General features: G+C 35.9%; 1 protein-coding gene across 4 annotated transcripts in view; it reads left to right on the top strand.

The window, feature by feature from the left end:
* The window catches only part of LOC106057104 (cysteinyl leukotriene receptor 1-like), a 133,252-nt gene that overhangs the window by 13,094 nt on the left and 104,692 nt on the right, over positions 1 to 15,466 (top strand). For 2 of the 4 annotated variants that reach the window (XM_056024164.1, XM_056024171.1), the window contains exon 1: positions 11,419 to 11,832. The exons of 1 other annotated variant lie outside the window; for it this stretch is intronic. The gene's annotated coding sequence lies outside the window, so the exon portion shown is untranslated. Of the gene's footprint in view, positions 1 to 11,418; positions 11,833 to 14,014; positions 14,394 to 15,466 lie in introns of those variants that run through there. One more of the 4 variants, XM_056024166.1, reaches the window with a different exon arrangement.

The following is a 15,466-nucleotide window of genomic DNA, read 5'->3' as shown; positions in this document are numbered from 1 at the left end:
AAAGTGTCCGTTTGATTTACAATCAAGCAATTGAGAGTTACACTTTAATTATAGTAGTTGTTGGATTTACGTTTTAACATATATATACTCATACATATTATGTTATATATATAAACATATAGGCCTACCTACGCCCACTTATACCTATGTAATGTTATAATGAATGGGAGAATAGTGTGTGTGGGGGGAATATCAAAATCTTCATTATATTATCAGCCAGTGTAGGGTATTTTCATAACTTACTTCATCACAGTTATCTGTTCATTTTTTTAGGTTTGATTTTAAAGAACCGTCTGACGTTCTTCTGGCGATACATTGAGAGAGAAAAAGAAGAGAAAGTGATATGTTCAAAAATGGGGCGGGGCAACATAATGGAGCCCAATTGAAAGTAGGAAGATTCGGAGAGATTTTGATCTAAATAAACAAAGTCAGCAATAGCAAGTAGGCAAGAAAGCTTATAGAAATTGTATAATAATAATTGCTTTGGGTTACGAAGGGAACCGCTTAGAAATTTGATTAGTTATCTTTTAGTAATCTTTTAAGATACAGAGTGTAACGACTCTCACTACCCAGCACGACACTACCAGCTCGAAGAACTTGACAACTCCGGGCTCTGATGTAAGGCAATACGTTAATGTTCAATAAATCACAGTAAAAACTTTACAATTGGCAACAAGTAACATTGACAGTGCCAATGTTCTGCTGTGGATATCTGTACCGCTGTATAAACTCTGTACTATTGTAACAAGAACTCTACTGGCTCCTCTCTATTTTGTTGAGCTCTGTCGTACCGTATTGAATCGTAAATTTGGAAGTTGAGACTGACTCGACTCTGATACCTGCGCTCTTTATAGAGGGTCCCTAATGGCCTTCTAGAACAGGGCGGAACATCACTCGATCCTTCTGGGTGGTCACCTAACTATATCCGACGTGACTGGTCTGAGTACTGTTCACTTTAGATGTTTCTTGAACCTTGGCCAGTCATCGCGGTTGACTGTCGCCACTCGTCACGGTTGATCTATCTTCTAGCACTGGCCTGATACGATTTGTATCTGCTAAATACACACACACACTACAATCCCTATCCGCACTGATTGCGCACCACCACCAGAGTTATAACAATAGTTTATCAATACTTCCGTTATCTTTACATCGGATAAATCGGAGACTCCAGCCCACCAACCCACAATGTTGATGCCAAGTCTAGAGTTGATCTTTCTACGGCTGTTTTTTTTTGTTGTTTTTAGTTCGTTCACAATCCACGATGTAGACCACTTCCGTCATCCAGGGTTTCAGTGGGTCAAGCAATAACTTTCTGTGCTGGCGCCCGGTCTCTTCTTGTACGAACCTCCGACTTTGCTCAGAGAAAAGTTGTCAATGGCTGCCGTTTCCCTCTCTCCCCAGTATCGGCATGTCCTCCTATGGGGGGAGTACAATTTGCACAACCCTTCCTGGAAACCCGTAAACCCCCAAGTTGATTTCATGACCATTGATTAAGTAATGATCGATTTCGTAATGATTGATTTTATAATGACTTCTGTATTATTGATTCCACAGTGATTGATTTTATAATTGATTTTTTTTTGTGTGATCTATCTCAAATTTATTTCATTTCATAAAGATTGATTTTGTATGATTTCCTAATGCATGCTTGGTAATGATTTATTTCGAATTGATTGCTTTCATACTGAATGATTGTGTAGTTTGTAGCCTTGTATTTGAACACCACGCTGCAATGTCTTGTGCAGCCACCTTCTAGGATAAACGGATGCTAGACATTTAGCTCCTATTCTGGCAGGTTATCTAGCTAAATCTCTCCAAAAATCTATCCATTATTTCTGGATGTGACGTAATGCGCAAACATAATCTGTCTGCGTGTTGCGCATCAAAGGCGTACACCTAGACAACAACCAAAAAAAAATGCATTGATCAGGATTTTTGCATCAACGATCCCTCTCAAAGATAGCGTGACACCGATCTCCCTGGACAAAACAGTTCTTCGCCCTCTCAATTCCCCACCCCTCATATGCACACAACTGCCGGCGAATGTATGCAAGTGGGCAGGATTGGCTCTGGGGCCTTAATCACAAGACGGCCTGTTAATCATTACCGCATATCGAATACTTGATTCCATTTTTTTATATGTAATCTTCAATAAGGATTCCATTACAATGGCGGATACGTGTTTTTTTTTCCCTTTATATCCGGAAGTTGTATTCATTCTCGTTGCCTCTTAGGGAACATTCGTTTTTTTTTTTTTTTTTGTATGACATTTGCTTAAATGCAAGAGAGAAAAATATGTAGTTGATCTTTATACGCTGTGTTTAACGCATTTATTATACAGGGCTTGAGGTTAGAGCAATGAAGTTGTGGAATGTAAAATACAGATAAATTTTTTTTTATAAAGTCCAGCATTAGGAACTTGTGGGGAAAAAAAGAACATTTTTGAATTTTTTTTTCATAACTTCTGTGGCAAGAAAGAAATTAATTTTACTCGCAGTAATCTAGATCCATGTGTTATGGCATTTCGGGTTGAACATTTACATTTACAATATCTGGTTTGAGAAAGGAAAAGTGTTGTGTACATTTAGGATGACAGATTAGAAGAGAAGTCGTAGTTAGGTACAAGCAAGAGGCATCAAACTCTAAGAGAAATATGTTTGAGTATGTTTTATGTAATATGCGTGTCTATGTCTATTATATAATAAGCGTTATTTATGTTTAAGGATCGTAGCGGCTGAGTGGTAAAGCGCTCGAAGGTCTCGGGTTCGAATCCTAGGATTTTGAATTTCGGGATGATTATTGGGAAACTTTAGCAACCACACAAGAATGGATGCCTGACATAAGTTGTGGAAAGTAAAGGCGGTTGACACCTTTGTTAACAAACAAAAACAGATTTACATACTCGGTCCCATTATGCCCCAATAGATTCCAATGTTTGAAAAGGAATTATTCATACCTAACTAATAAACATAAATCTGACAACTTATGATTGTTTTGGTAGTGTTTCTACTATCTGATGATTGTTGGTACTGTCTCTACTATCTTATGATTGATGTTGGTACTTTCTCTACTATCTTATGATTGATTGTTGGTACTGTCTCTACTATCTTATGATTGATTGTTGGTACTGTCTCTACTATCTTATGATTGATGTTGGTACTTTCTCTACTATCTTATGATTGATTGTTGGTACTTTTTCTACTATCTTATGATTGATTGTTGGTACTTTCTCTACTATCTTATGATTGATGTTGGTACTTTCTCTACTATCTTATGATTGATTGTTGGTACTTTCTCTACTATCTTATGATTGATGTTGGTACTTTCTCTACTATCTTATGATTGATGTTGGTACTTTCTCTACTATCATATGATTGATTGTTGGTACTTTCTCTACTATCTTATGATTGATGTTGGTACTTTCTCTACTATCTTATGATTGATGTTGGTACTTTCTCTACTATCATATGATTGATTGTTGGTACTTTCTCTACTATCTTATGATTGATTGTTGGTACTGTCTCTTCTATATTCTATACAGTCGTTTTTTTTCCATCTTAGAAGATAGTCGAAATAAAATAGTACTTCAGATGCTAAAGACTTCATGCAGTAACACCCCCCCCCCCTCCAATCCGTTTTGAAGTCGGCTGGCCTTCCATTTGATACTGTAAATATAAAACAGTGTTTCAGAAACTTTGTTCCTGAATAGAAATTCAACGAACTACTGGAATAATTAACTAGTAGGCCACCACAAGAATTAATCTCTCAAAAAATTAGCAAAGTGTTCCGCTAAATGCTCAGAATGTGTGAAGTGTTCCGTTAAAAAAAAGTTTGGGAAACACTGATATAAAAGATGTAGGTCAGGTCCTGATGCGACTTGACCAGAGTTGTAATGTTATACAAACACGCTTGTTTAAAGGTACAGGGTGTGAGTACTATTTTTCACTATATGAATATATCCACGTCTTCTGAAAATTATGTGATGGGGGAGGAACTTCATTTATTATCCACTAATCGTGTTCTGGGCTACAAAATAGTTCACTTTAGTTTTTCGTTAAAAAATTTAAAACTTCGTCTCATTTTTAGCGGCCTCCGAAAGAGGAAAAGACGCTATTAGTTTTGTGTGGCCTGTCTGTCTGTCCGTCCGTCCCGTTTAGATCTCCGAAACTAGAAGAAAAAATGAAATTTGGACATCATGATACTTGATTCAAAGTTCTGATGCAACGGCTACTTTTTTCTTTTCCGAAAGTGAACCATCTAATTTTGAAAATTATCTCTGCAAGCAGATTTTTTCAAAAAAAAAAATACAACACTTTTCAATGAAAAACTTCAGTTGAGGTAAGTTTTTTAAAATGGTCACAGACTTTTTCAATAATAAATCAAGCTTCATTCATAGATTCTCGAAATGGTACAAAAAAATTACATCTAAGGTCACAATGGAAAAAGCATCAAAGGAACATTATAAAATAGATTTTCTAGATTTAGACTTAGATCTATTTCTAGATCTAGACCTAGATCTAGTTCCAGATCTAGACCTAGACTTAGATCTTGAATCTAGATTTAGTTTGTATGACAAATGACAATAGAGATCTATTAATTTTGATTATCATGTAGCTAGATCACTACGTAAAGTAATCTAAGTCAAGAATTTGTTTTTCGTGTTACCAATGTATCTAATTTTCTAAGAAGAATAAATCTAGTGTCTCTTTATTACATGTAACATGTTATTAATTTTGAATGTATGGATAAGGTTAATAATTATTTTTAAAAAATATAAGTGTACGATAAATAAATATATGAAGATGTTGTGGCAGAGGGGTAAAGCACTTGGAACCGAAAGTCTCGTGTTCAAATCCTGGTGAAGACTCTCGGTGGACCACTTCGGGGGCCGATTTTGAGTTTGTGTTTCGACACAAACTGTCTTTGTAACTTTGTTTTATTAAGTGAAGTTTTCTTTTAACTTTAATATTATACGTCAAAACGACGTCGCCTAAAAGTCGCGTATTTGCTTGATGCCTACTGCACGGTTTTGACAGGGCGTCAGAAAAATAATAAAATTGAAGTTTTCACCTTGAATTGGATTTTTTAAGTGTCCAATCAAAATATTAAACATATTTTATTTCAAATGTCGTAAGTTTTATCTGAAACGTTGACAATGAACTTGTTTGTGATTGGTTTATCTCATGGCTTTACGACTGCAAACTGACTAGTTGGAAAGCTCTTTAGTCACGTGGCCCAGAGTGCGCCCGGACTACGACAAATCGAGTCTATTTGCAAATTACTGCTGTTCCACTTCGCGCTACACCTCCCACAATTTAAAAAAATATTGCAATAAAGGAAATGTATCGGACTGCTATTGAATTTATTACCAAATATGTAATTACTTTCTCAATGTTTTATAAACTTAAATAATTTTTTTGAGCTCAACAGTAACTAGACCATCATATAACCTACATATAGGCCTACATGATTTGCATTTGTCTGATTTTGGTAGGAATTGTTGTAGTATGATTATCGAGCTGTTTTTGTGTTTACGAGAGAGACAGGGGGGGGGATAACATAAAGCGATACATTAAGAGAGAGATAATGTGAGAGAAAGGGAGAGTGAGGCAGAAAATGAGAAAAAAATAAGAATGAAAGAGAAAATGAGAGAGAGAGAGAATAGAAAATTAAGAGAGAATGAGAGAGAGAGAGAGAGGGGATAGAAGATTAAGAGAGAATGAGAGAAAAAGTGAGAAAGAAGGAGAGATTGTGAGAGATAAATTGAGTGAGAAAGAGAGATATTGAGAGAAAGAAAAAATGAGAGAGAGAATGTGAGATTTAGAAAGAGAAAATAAGAGCGAAATAGGGTGAGAAAAAAAAAAGAGAAACTGGTAGATTGGCAGAGAGAAAGTGAGAGAGAATGAGACAGAGAAATAAAAAGAAAGGAGAGAGAGGGAGCCAGAGAGGATGAGAGAAAGTGAATAAGAGAACGTCAATGAGAGAGTAAAGGATAGAGAATGTGAGAGAGAATGAGAGACAGAGGGTTGTTAGCTATTGTTTACAATGTAGTTTGTTCACAATACTTTTTTTGTCATGCCATCAGAGAAAAAAATAAATAAAGGTCAACCATTTTCCGTGACACGCAACTCTTTCTTAATAACATGTCTGTGTCTTGCTGAGTTCTTTATTAAACTCGAGTTTCTTGTCAGGCAACACCGCCAATACAATAGGACTCCTACAACACCAACGTAAGCACGGGAAAACTTTGTAGGGAATGTTGACCTGATTAACACTTAGGAAATAAAAGATGGCGATTATGTTACTTATAGCAACCTAAGACTCCTGGCAGTCGTTGTTTATGCACTTTATCGTCTCTAAGGATGTTCAAAGACCAGTATCTGGTTCCGGTTTCTCAATGAAGTATGCAGCTTTGAAGGACATTCTCGGCCCTATTTCTTATGACACTCCACATGGGCAGATTTCACTAGTTCCAATTTTCAGCCCCTGATGTGCCCTGTTAGGATGCGAAAGATTATTCATTGATGATTTCGGGATAATCTGTCTCATTGTCAGGCTTACATCGTCAAAGCTAGTATCACTTTGGGAAAATCCGATTCCACCAACACCTCCACGTTTCATCGGCTACTTTCGTTTTCTGGTTTTATCTTTGGTAGGCAAGTGAGCGGAAGTGTACACTCTTAGATCTATTACGCAAAAAAAAAAAAAAGAAACATACTTAACTTGACCTTTTTTTGTCCGTTTACTTTGTCTAGTTCTCATTTTTATTGCGTAGACTTTTTGTAGGCATTCTTGAACCAACATGTGACCAGGGATATCTCATAATGCAACTAAGTCGAGTTATCAAAACTCTATTTATTGCATGCCGCAGGCATAACAATGCCGTAACAAACGTACCAGTGCAGACCAAATCTTGCGATGTAATAAAAGCCGGAAGAACATCTCATTTTTTTGTGGGTTCATATTTTAGTGTCCCCAGATTTTATCTATTGACTCCAGGGACATCGTCTGACTAGGACATTTTACACCATCCAAATATCATTCTCCAAACTCTTTCTCTTCTTTATTTTATGACTATCTCGAGCAAATAGATTGCAATAGGATTCTAGATTTAAGCTCTATGGTCGTAGTTCTATATCTCAAAGAACCAGAGACGTCACAGACGTTCTAGGCGTAAGACAAAACATCAATCTCTAAAGAAAAGTCACGTTTTAATAAGACGACTTGTGACAAGCCGATCCCAAAAGAAGATCATTAGCTATAAACACTAACGCCCTAAATCTCATTTAATGATGATTAGTCGAAGTCATTTTCAGCGAAACATGAGAATTTTCTTCTTCTTCTTCCCATCCAAACGTACACTGAAGAGACGATGGCTGCCAACTTTGTTTCCTCACCAACGTTACTCCTCCAGTTCTCCAGCCCCTGATCTAGAGACTTAATGGAGGCGCTTTTATGGCGCTGAAATCGGCAGTAGAAATTATCAATAACACACGTCTGCTATGACGTTTGATGGTGGTTGTTTCCCTTGGACAACTGATTTATTTACTGTTCTAAATGCGACTCTGGCAATAAGATATGTATCTAGACGGGAAATCGAGAACTCGCTTCTTAGATGGGATAGAAATAGATGTTAGAGGTATAAGGGCATATTTTCATATTACAACAGGCCCAAAAGAGCTGTCTACAAGAGTTTTAACTCCTTGACTAATATTTCTAAATATTTTATGCTTATATATTAGAGGGAAAGTGAGAGGTCATCAAACATAAATTCACTTTATCGTATTAAATTTTTAAAATTTGATAAAAATCTATTTTACAAATATTAAGTTCCAGGTTTGAAGAGATTCAAAACCCCAAGAATATATCATTCTATAAGTGTTACAAGACTTTGTTATAATTGTATGAGTGAAGAGATTGACTTTTAATTATTAACTTCATTCACATTAACTGTAAAGTGTTCATTAAGTCATTATTATATAGGATTACGTGAAACAAGTAAACAGAAATGATTTTGAATAGTATTGATATAAAACTAGTTTCTGTACATTTTTTTTCAAACCTAAAACCAAGTATTAGATACTTTAGCTGTGTATTGTTCGAATTCGCTCATTGACATTCAATGTCCTAATATACAATCAAAGTTGAAGCATGAAGTTGAACAACGGAATGAGCTGATGTATAGCTCCAGCTGTGACAACTTTGATCCTGCCTGAGGAGTGAAAAGAAGGGGGCGTGGAGGCCGACAGAATACGATACAAATAAATAGAATGCTGCATTTGAAGCGCAACGCCATTTCTTAGAGCCGAGCTGACACGCCTGACTGATCAGGATGTTCGGGACATTGGCTCTGACATGTTATCTATTAAATATATATATATATATATTATAAAGTAGAATGTGTGGTGTATGTATGTATGTATGTTACTTATAGACATCAAAACCGCTTGACCAATCTTGATAAAACTAGGCAGGAATGTTCCTTGGGTACCAACTTAGACCGTAGTGTATGTATTGTAGCCCCAAAACAAACTTAAGACCCTCAAAAAAAAAAAGTTGTCCGACTCTATTACATCTATAGTATTTTATGGATCTAGGCCATGTCTACAATGTTGACATGAGAAAAGATAGAAAGGATTTAGACCTAGATCTAATTTTAAGAAATACACTTTGCGCAGATAGTTTTTTACCTTGACACATGAAAATACAAAAGAAGATCCATTGATTTCATTATATAATAAAATTAACCTTCAATTTTGTGTTTCAAAAGCATTTTTTACATAAATTAGTTCCTGACATCTGTGACTACAGATTTCCTGACGAACATTCTTTCATTAGACAATACCGTAATGAATCGCGTACTAAAAATTAATTCGTTTAATTGTTTACTTTATAATCCCATCCCTAGATCTAAAACTCTAATTCAACTCTAAGATGATAAAACTTCTCTTCGCACAGATAGTTTTATACTTAAACACATAAATATATTAATTAAAGTCCATTCATTTCATATTTTGATCAAATAAACATTCAAATTTGGTTTTCTAAAGCTAGGCCTACATTCGTTTACGAAAGCTGCGAAGCCGAGTTGAGATAGGCCTAGATCTATATTCATTCATGAATCGCGTACTAAAAATCATTTCGTTTAATTGTTCACTTTATAATCCCATCCCTAGATCTAAAACTCTAATCCAACTCTAAGAGGATAAAACTTCTCTTCGCACAGATAGTTTTATACTTTAACACATAAATATATTAATTAAAGTCCATTCATTTCATATTTTGATCAAATAAACATTCAAATTTGGTTTTCTAAAGCTACATTCGTTTACGAAAGCTGCGAAGCCGAGTTGAGATAGGCCTAGAGCTATATTCATTCATGACTCGCGTACTAAAAATTATTTCGTTTAATTGTTCACTTTATAATCCCATTTATTTAACAAAGCTATCGCTCTTTTCGTTTTTAATAGATAAGAATGTATCGACTTCGGGTAAACCATTTTCGCAAAACTAATTTTATTTTCGTAGCGAAAGAGAAATAACGTGAAAGGATCATTAGCTACGTTTAACATACATCTAAATCCAATCCACTAGATTATTCAAAAGCAAATGTTTTAATTTTAAAAAAAATGGATTTAAGCCTATTAGCTATTTTTACATTGACACATTCGCTTTACTTATTACATTATTATTTCGTTTAATTGTTTACAAAACACTCTCAGTGACTATATCGACAGTAATGCGCAAATAAAGACCCGCGGGTCGCGGGTAACATATGTCTAGTATATATATATATATATGTAATGTAAAGTCACGATTAGGAAATTGGCGCGACGAAAAGTTATTTGTTTTATCAAAAGGGTAAAGGTTTTGAAGTTTGCCTTAGCAACAGTGACTAGTAAAAACAAGGATTGGAAATATAACGAAAGTAAACACAGAAGACTTTTGGCAGCTTTAGAGAGAGGTCGGCTTTCGTTTCTGGAGTAGACATTTAACTTTCCGACATTCGATGGTTCCCTTCATTACGTATGCACATTCTTGTTCTACATCGTTCATCAGCGCCGAGCACCTTAGTAGTGTTGACCTTTCACCTGTGTTATTGGTTGTTTGAGTGTTACCTTCGGGGGAGAGCAGCGAATAAGTGCTACTAAAATTAACGGGCCCAAAATAGGAGAGCGTTTAAGTGTCGGGGCGCATTATGAAGCGGGTTTTTCCAAGTCAAGTCAAAAGTCTATCTGGGAGAAAATACGATGCGCGTTGCGTTCCTGAGATCGAAAAAAAAAGAGAAGAAATAGAGGACAGACCGTAAAATTTCATTGTAACAGATACTGCAATTAACGAGATAAACAAATAAGTTGGGTTGATCGTTAAAATATGGCTTGTTGCTTTTCCGGTCATTATAAACAATATAAAGCCTAGGAACAAATCAACAGGATTAGCCGGTGTATACTATTAGTATAAATTGTAAGCGAAACTAAAAATAAATGTAAACCATATTACTACATGGTGTAATCTTTAAAAGGGAAATAGCTCTAAAATTATCTACACATTTTCAGAAACAGGAAGATGTTATATTATTAAATGATAAAAAATAAAATAATTAATAAAAATAATAAAGTAAGCCATTTTAAAATACTTAAGTAGATAAAATTATGATATGTTTGATTTTAGATTGGTATGTTGTTATTTAATGTTACTGTATAGTTCAACATGTTACGATACATGAATTTGTACTATGAGTTGCGATTGCACTGCATCCGATTACACAGTACCACCTTAAAGCATGAGGAGATAACAAAAGGTGAACTCCTTAAAGATTATCCTTACTAGTTGTACTTTTATATACATACCCAACGCTGTCCTATTTGGTGCATATCGATTCACTACATCTCAATAGAGGAGAAATAGAAAATAGAGGAGAAATAGAAAATAGAGGAGAAATGGGAAATAGAGGAGAAGTAGAAAATAGAGGAGAAGTAGAGAAGAAAGAAAACATATGAGAAATCTAAGAGAAAGAGAAAACCTACGAGAAGAGAATGGGAAAGAGAACACACAGGACAGAGACCAGATAGACACAGGGACTCATATAGATAAATATATCATCGACTTTTGACGCGACCTAAGCGCGATGGGTAATGATTGATTTATTCAATCTACTCAGACATGAGTCACAGACCTCCTCCAACCGCCACCACCCCTAAAACCTTTGTTACCGTCACACCCTCCAGCCCACTTCTGCAACCTGCTGTGTTTCCAATCCCTAGTTCCAATTAGCGACACGTATCATTAAGCACCGCGTAAACCCCTGACAATGTCAGCGAGGCCCGAAGGAGGGGGAAAAAAAAAGGGGGGGGGGGGAGAACTAAATGCGAGACGGTGTCATCTTTTTTTCCCCCATAAAACATGTCGTCTGCATATATAATAGGCTTTGGCATGATGGTATACATTTGAACATCCATTGCTTCGGGTGTCTTGAGCTATTGTGCTCGCTCGGTCATTGGCTTAGATTGATCCTTCTTGCGGCTTCTAATAGTCGCCCGAGGAGATGAGAGAAGTATTGGCAAGGTTTAAGACTTCCGTCACCTACAGTTCTAATGTTACTCCAAAAACCCGGAAAATGTGAAGAATTTCCCTAGCCTTACTGCAACACCGAAGTGAATTTGACATATGGATTACTGCAATGTTATTCAAATTAAATAGTATACAATGTATATTGGTGTCTAAATCAACGTGCTCTAGATCACCAGAATTATAGACCCAGTCGTGGACATGTAAAAGACGGTACAGAGAAAAGCCATTTTTATGATTGCTGCTACAAGCAGAGATAAAGTATGTACACATTTTTACAAAGCTTATATCAACTCTGTCTGTCTGTCTGGTAAAAAAGTGTGTACACGTTATTTCTTCCACACCCATTCTCGGATCAAGCTGAAAATTCGCACAGATATTCCTTGACATAGACAAGACATGAATCAATTTAAAAAACTTACCAATTAGACAATAATGTACTGGTAATTCATTATTTTGTTTAAAAGCTACAAAGGAAACTAATGCTTTAGTATATGGCTAAATTTGTTGGGTTTAGACTCCTTAAATAAATGTTAACGCTTTTTCTCCCTCAGGCATTCTCCGATCATGTTGACACTGTTATGCCACGATTAGGAAATAATTATTTGTTTCGGAAATAGGGGACGTTTTGACTTTGAGACAATGACGTGACTAGTAAAACTAGTGACTAGTAAAAACAAGACTAGATTTTAGGCAGAGTGAAATATCAGCCGATGTAAACAGACTACTTCCAGGACGCATTAGAGTTAGGAATCCTTCTATAAACGTAGAGTTACATGACTTCGACGGATCTTTCATTGCTATTAAACTTGTTCGACATCCAGTATCAGTGTCGACTAGCTTGTATTGTTTGTTCGGGCCTTTCGCCGTTGTTATTGGATGACGTATTACGTTGAGTGTTACCTCCATTAGGTTCATTTGAATTCGATACCGCGGAAGCTCCTACATACTTCTTTAGCCATGTGGTCAGCACAGCGACGATCCACCTTTACTTTCCCCTACTAAAGTCAGGTACCCATTAAAGTTGGCTGGACTCAGTGGAGCACTAAAATCCTGATATTCAAAATCCCTGAGATGCGAACCAAGGACCACAGATTTGGAATCCGCTTAAACGCTCAGCCACCGCGCCCCCCAACTTTACTTCTAACATGGTCAGATTAGTAGGTAGACTACATGACTTCACAAAACTTATTGGCTAAATGGCTAAAAACTAACTTATTTGTTGCATGACTTTCCACTGACTTAAACAAATGACTAGAAACTTATTTAATTTCATCAAGTCATTTCATTGACTAAACTCTCATCTCTCATACAATCTTACTTCCGGCCATACCTAACTCGTGTTCACTATTTACATTCTCACATTCTGTATTCACAAAATTCACTACAGTAAAAGGATGTAACATGATGTAACTATTTCGCCTGTGACAAGGCAACAACGATCTTTCAATTTAGACTATTTGACATTGCTTATTTTATATGTCTAACTAGCAGTACGCACCGGCTGCGCACGTTGATTTTTTCCCAAGCTTTATATATATTGATAATTATGGCCGAACGCACCATTATTTTATTTTTTTTTTGAATCAACCTAACATACATTTCTAGCCCGTGAATTAGTGTATCTGTTGCAATGAAATTTTAAGGCCCGCTTTTTATATTTCTTTCTCTCTCTCTCTCTCTCTCTCTCTCTCTCTCTCTCTCTCTCTCTCTCTCTCTCTTCGCTCTCTTGAACCCCCATTTTGTTTTCTTTTAACTTGCGCATCGTAATTTCTCTGACATAGACGTTTGACTTGATTTGGAAACACACGCTCCATTACATACACGCACTCGTACGACTTAAAAGGTACCAAATTCAATGCGGATACGTACGACAGTTTAAGAGATCTCTTGATCAATGAATGAGTCAGACAGCGCTAGTTTACAACTATATAATAGATTTCAAAATAAACATTTTTTCTTTTTCTTACGTTTTTGTTTAAGCTCCTTTATGGCCTACACATTTCTCCACTCTGCTTTCTCTCCTTTTTTATTCTGCTGTACTTATAATCAACATTAACATTAGTACACATCTACGTCTATTTATGTTGTATTCATCTCGTGCAATTCGAGTAATGACCTGCTCTGTTGGTTTCTGCTGTAACAGACACTTCCAATGATATCAGTAAACCAAAGAGAAGGTTTCTATTACATTGAACTGGTTGCGTTAATTCTTTGTTGTCGCTCAGATTGTGTTTGTGTATGTCTGAAGTTTATTTAGATGTATATCTGCTTACAAAGAATGACGCTAATATATCAAATCTGTTTTCAAATTATCACATGACCTCCATCACGCGTGATGAAGGTGGGTGCTTATGGGAGGTGGGGGGGGGGGGGTTATAAGTAGCTTTAGCAGAGCCTTTTTAATTTGCACTTGAAGACAAAAATAGTGAAAATCTAATGCACAGTGTAGTTTACGTGGATCTGTGAAAAATAGTGTCAAAAAGAGACTGGATTACAAGGATACAAAGAACAGATACAATAGATGTGATTAAGATTATTTTGGGGAATGTTCTTTCATAATCACACGAATGTGTCGAGTGTTAGATAGTCATGGGATCTCCTTCACAGCATGATCATTGAAAGCACGCTAACTCTTCAAGAGTAAACGATATTGTGCAATGTGGAACCTATTCGCTTGCTTCTTGATCGTATTGATGTATCGGATCTAAACGAAAATTTGGTGTTCAGAAATGGATTCAAAATGTGTTTGTGACGCGTTCTCTGTGTTTTAAGTTGATCCGTAATATCACAGACTTTCGGTAGCTTGGGATTTCATAAAGGTGATTATTTTATTTCAATGCTTTCAATTCGATTTCATTTTCCTTTATAGATTTTCTTCGACTGTATAAAACAAAAATGTTGAATATTTTAAAATATATTTTTTTTTATTTAACAACTCTTTTCTGTGGATCCTAATCAGAGAGAGCTCTTTCTACAGTTATCGCATTTGATATATAGAGGATTTTTATTATGGTGTTTCTTAAATGTGTATCCCGTTGCCTTTGTGAGTGACCTTCAGCTGTCTCGTTCTGAGGCCACATGCAACCAGATGCCTCTTCTATGTCAGCTAAGGCAAGTTGGCGCCTAAGTATGTCTCTAAAGCGTTTCCGTGGGGCAACTCTTTTACGTCGACCACCTTTTAGCTCACCAAAAATGACTGCCTTTGGCATACGTTCGTCCCCCATACTGGATACGTGCCCTGCCCAACGTAACTGTTGAACCATTAGAATTCTAATTTTAAGTTTAATTTGGCAACAGTCATCTGTCAATATAGCGTCCTTGACATCTAATTAGTACGAAACTTTTCCCAAAATCTTTCTATTTCATTTTTTTTACATTTAGCGGCCCGCTATTAGTTTTGTGTGAAATGGCTGTCAGTCCGTCCGTCCGTCCCGTTTAGATCTCATAAACTAGAAAAGATAGTGAAAATTCGACATCAAAATATTTTAGAACATTTAAAGTTCTGATTATTTTAGAACATTTAAAGTTCTGATGCCACGGCTACTCTTTCTTTTCTTAAAGCGAAAAATTAATTTTTTAAATCACCTATGCAAGCAGTTTTTCCATAAAAAATACACCCTTTTACAACTATTCACTAATAGTAACAAACACGGGAGGCTCTTTAGTAGGGAAGATATCGAATTACCAAATTGTGAACACATTTATGCAAATGGTTTTAGATATTTGTCAAAAAAAATAATTGTTTTTACATTTGTATTGCTAAGTTATGTAAGTTCTGTCATACAAACTACTACATTTAGACAAAAAAATGTTTACTTTTTTTTTTATAAAGAAAAAAAATCAATTTAGTATGCATATAAGTTGGACATAATTTAAAACTACAATTAATAAG

Source organism: Biomphalaria glabrata, chromosome 3 (genome assembly GCF_947242115.1).
Source record: "Biomphalaria glabrata chromosome 3, xgBioGlab47.1, whole genome shotgun sequence".
Taxonomy (NCBI): Eukaryota; Metazoa; Mollusca; class Gastropoda; family Planorbidae; genus Biomphalaria; species Biomphalaria glabrata.
The sequence above is the reverse complement of the archived record's forward strand: the minus strand, read 5'-3'. Positions and strand labels throughout refer to the sequence as shown.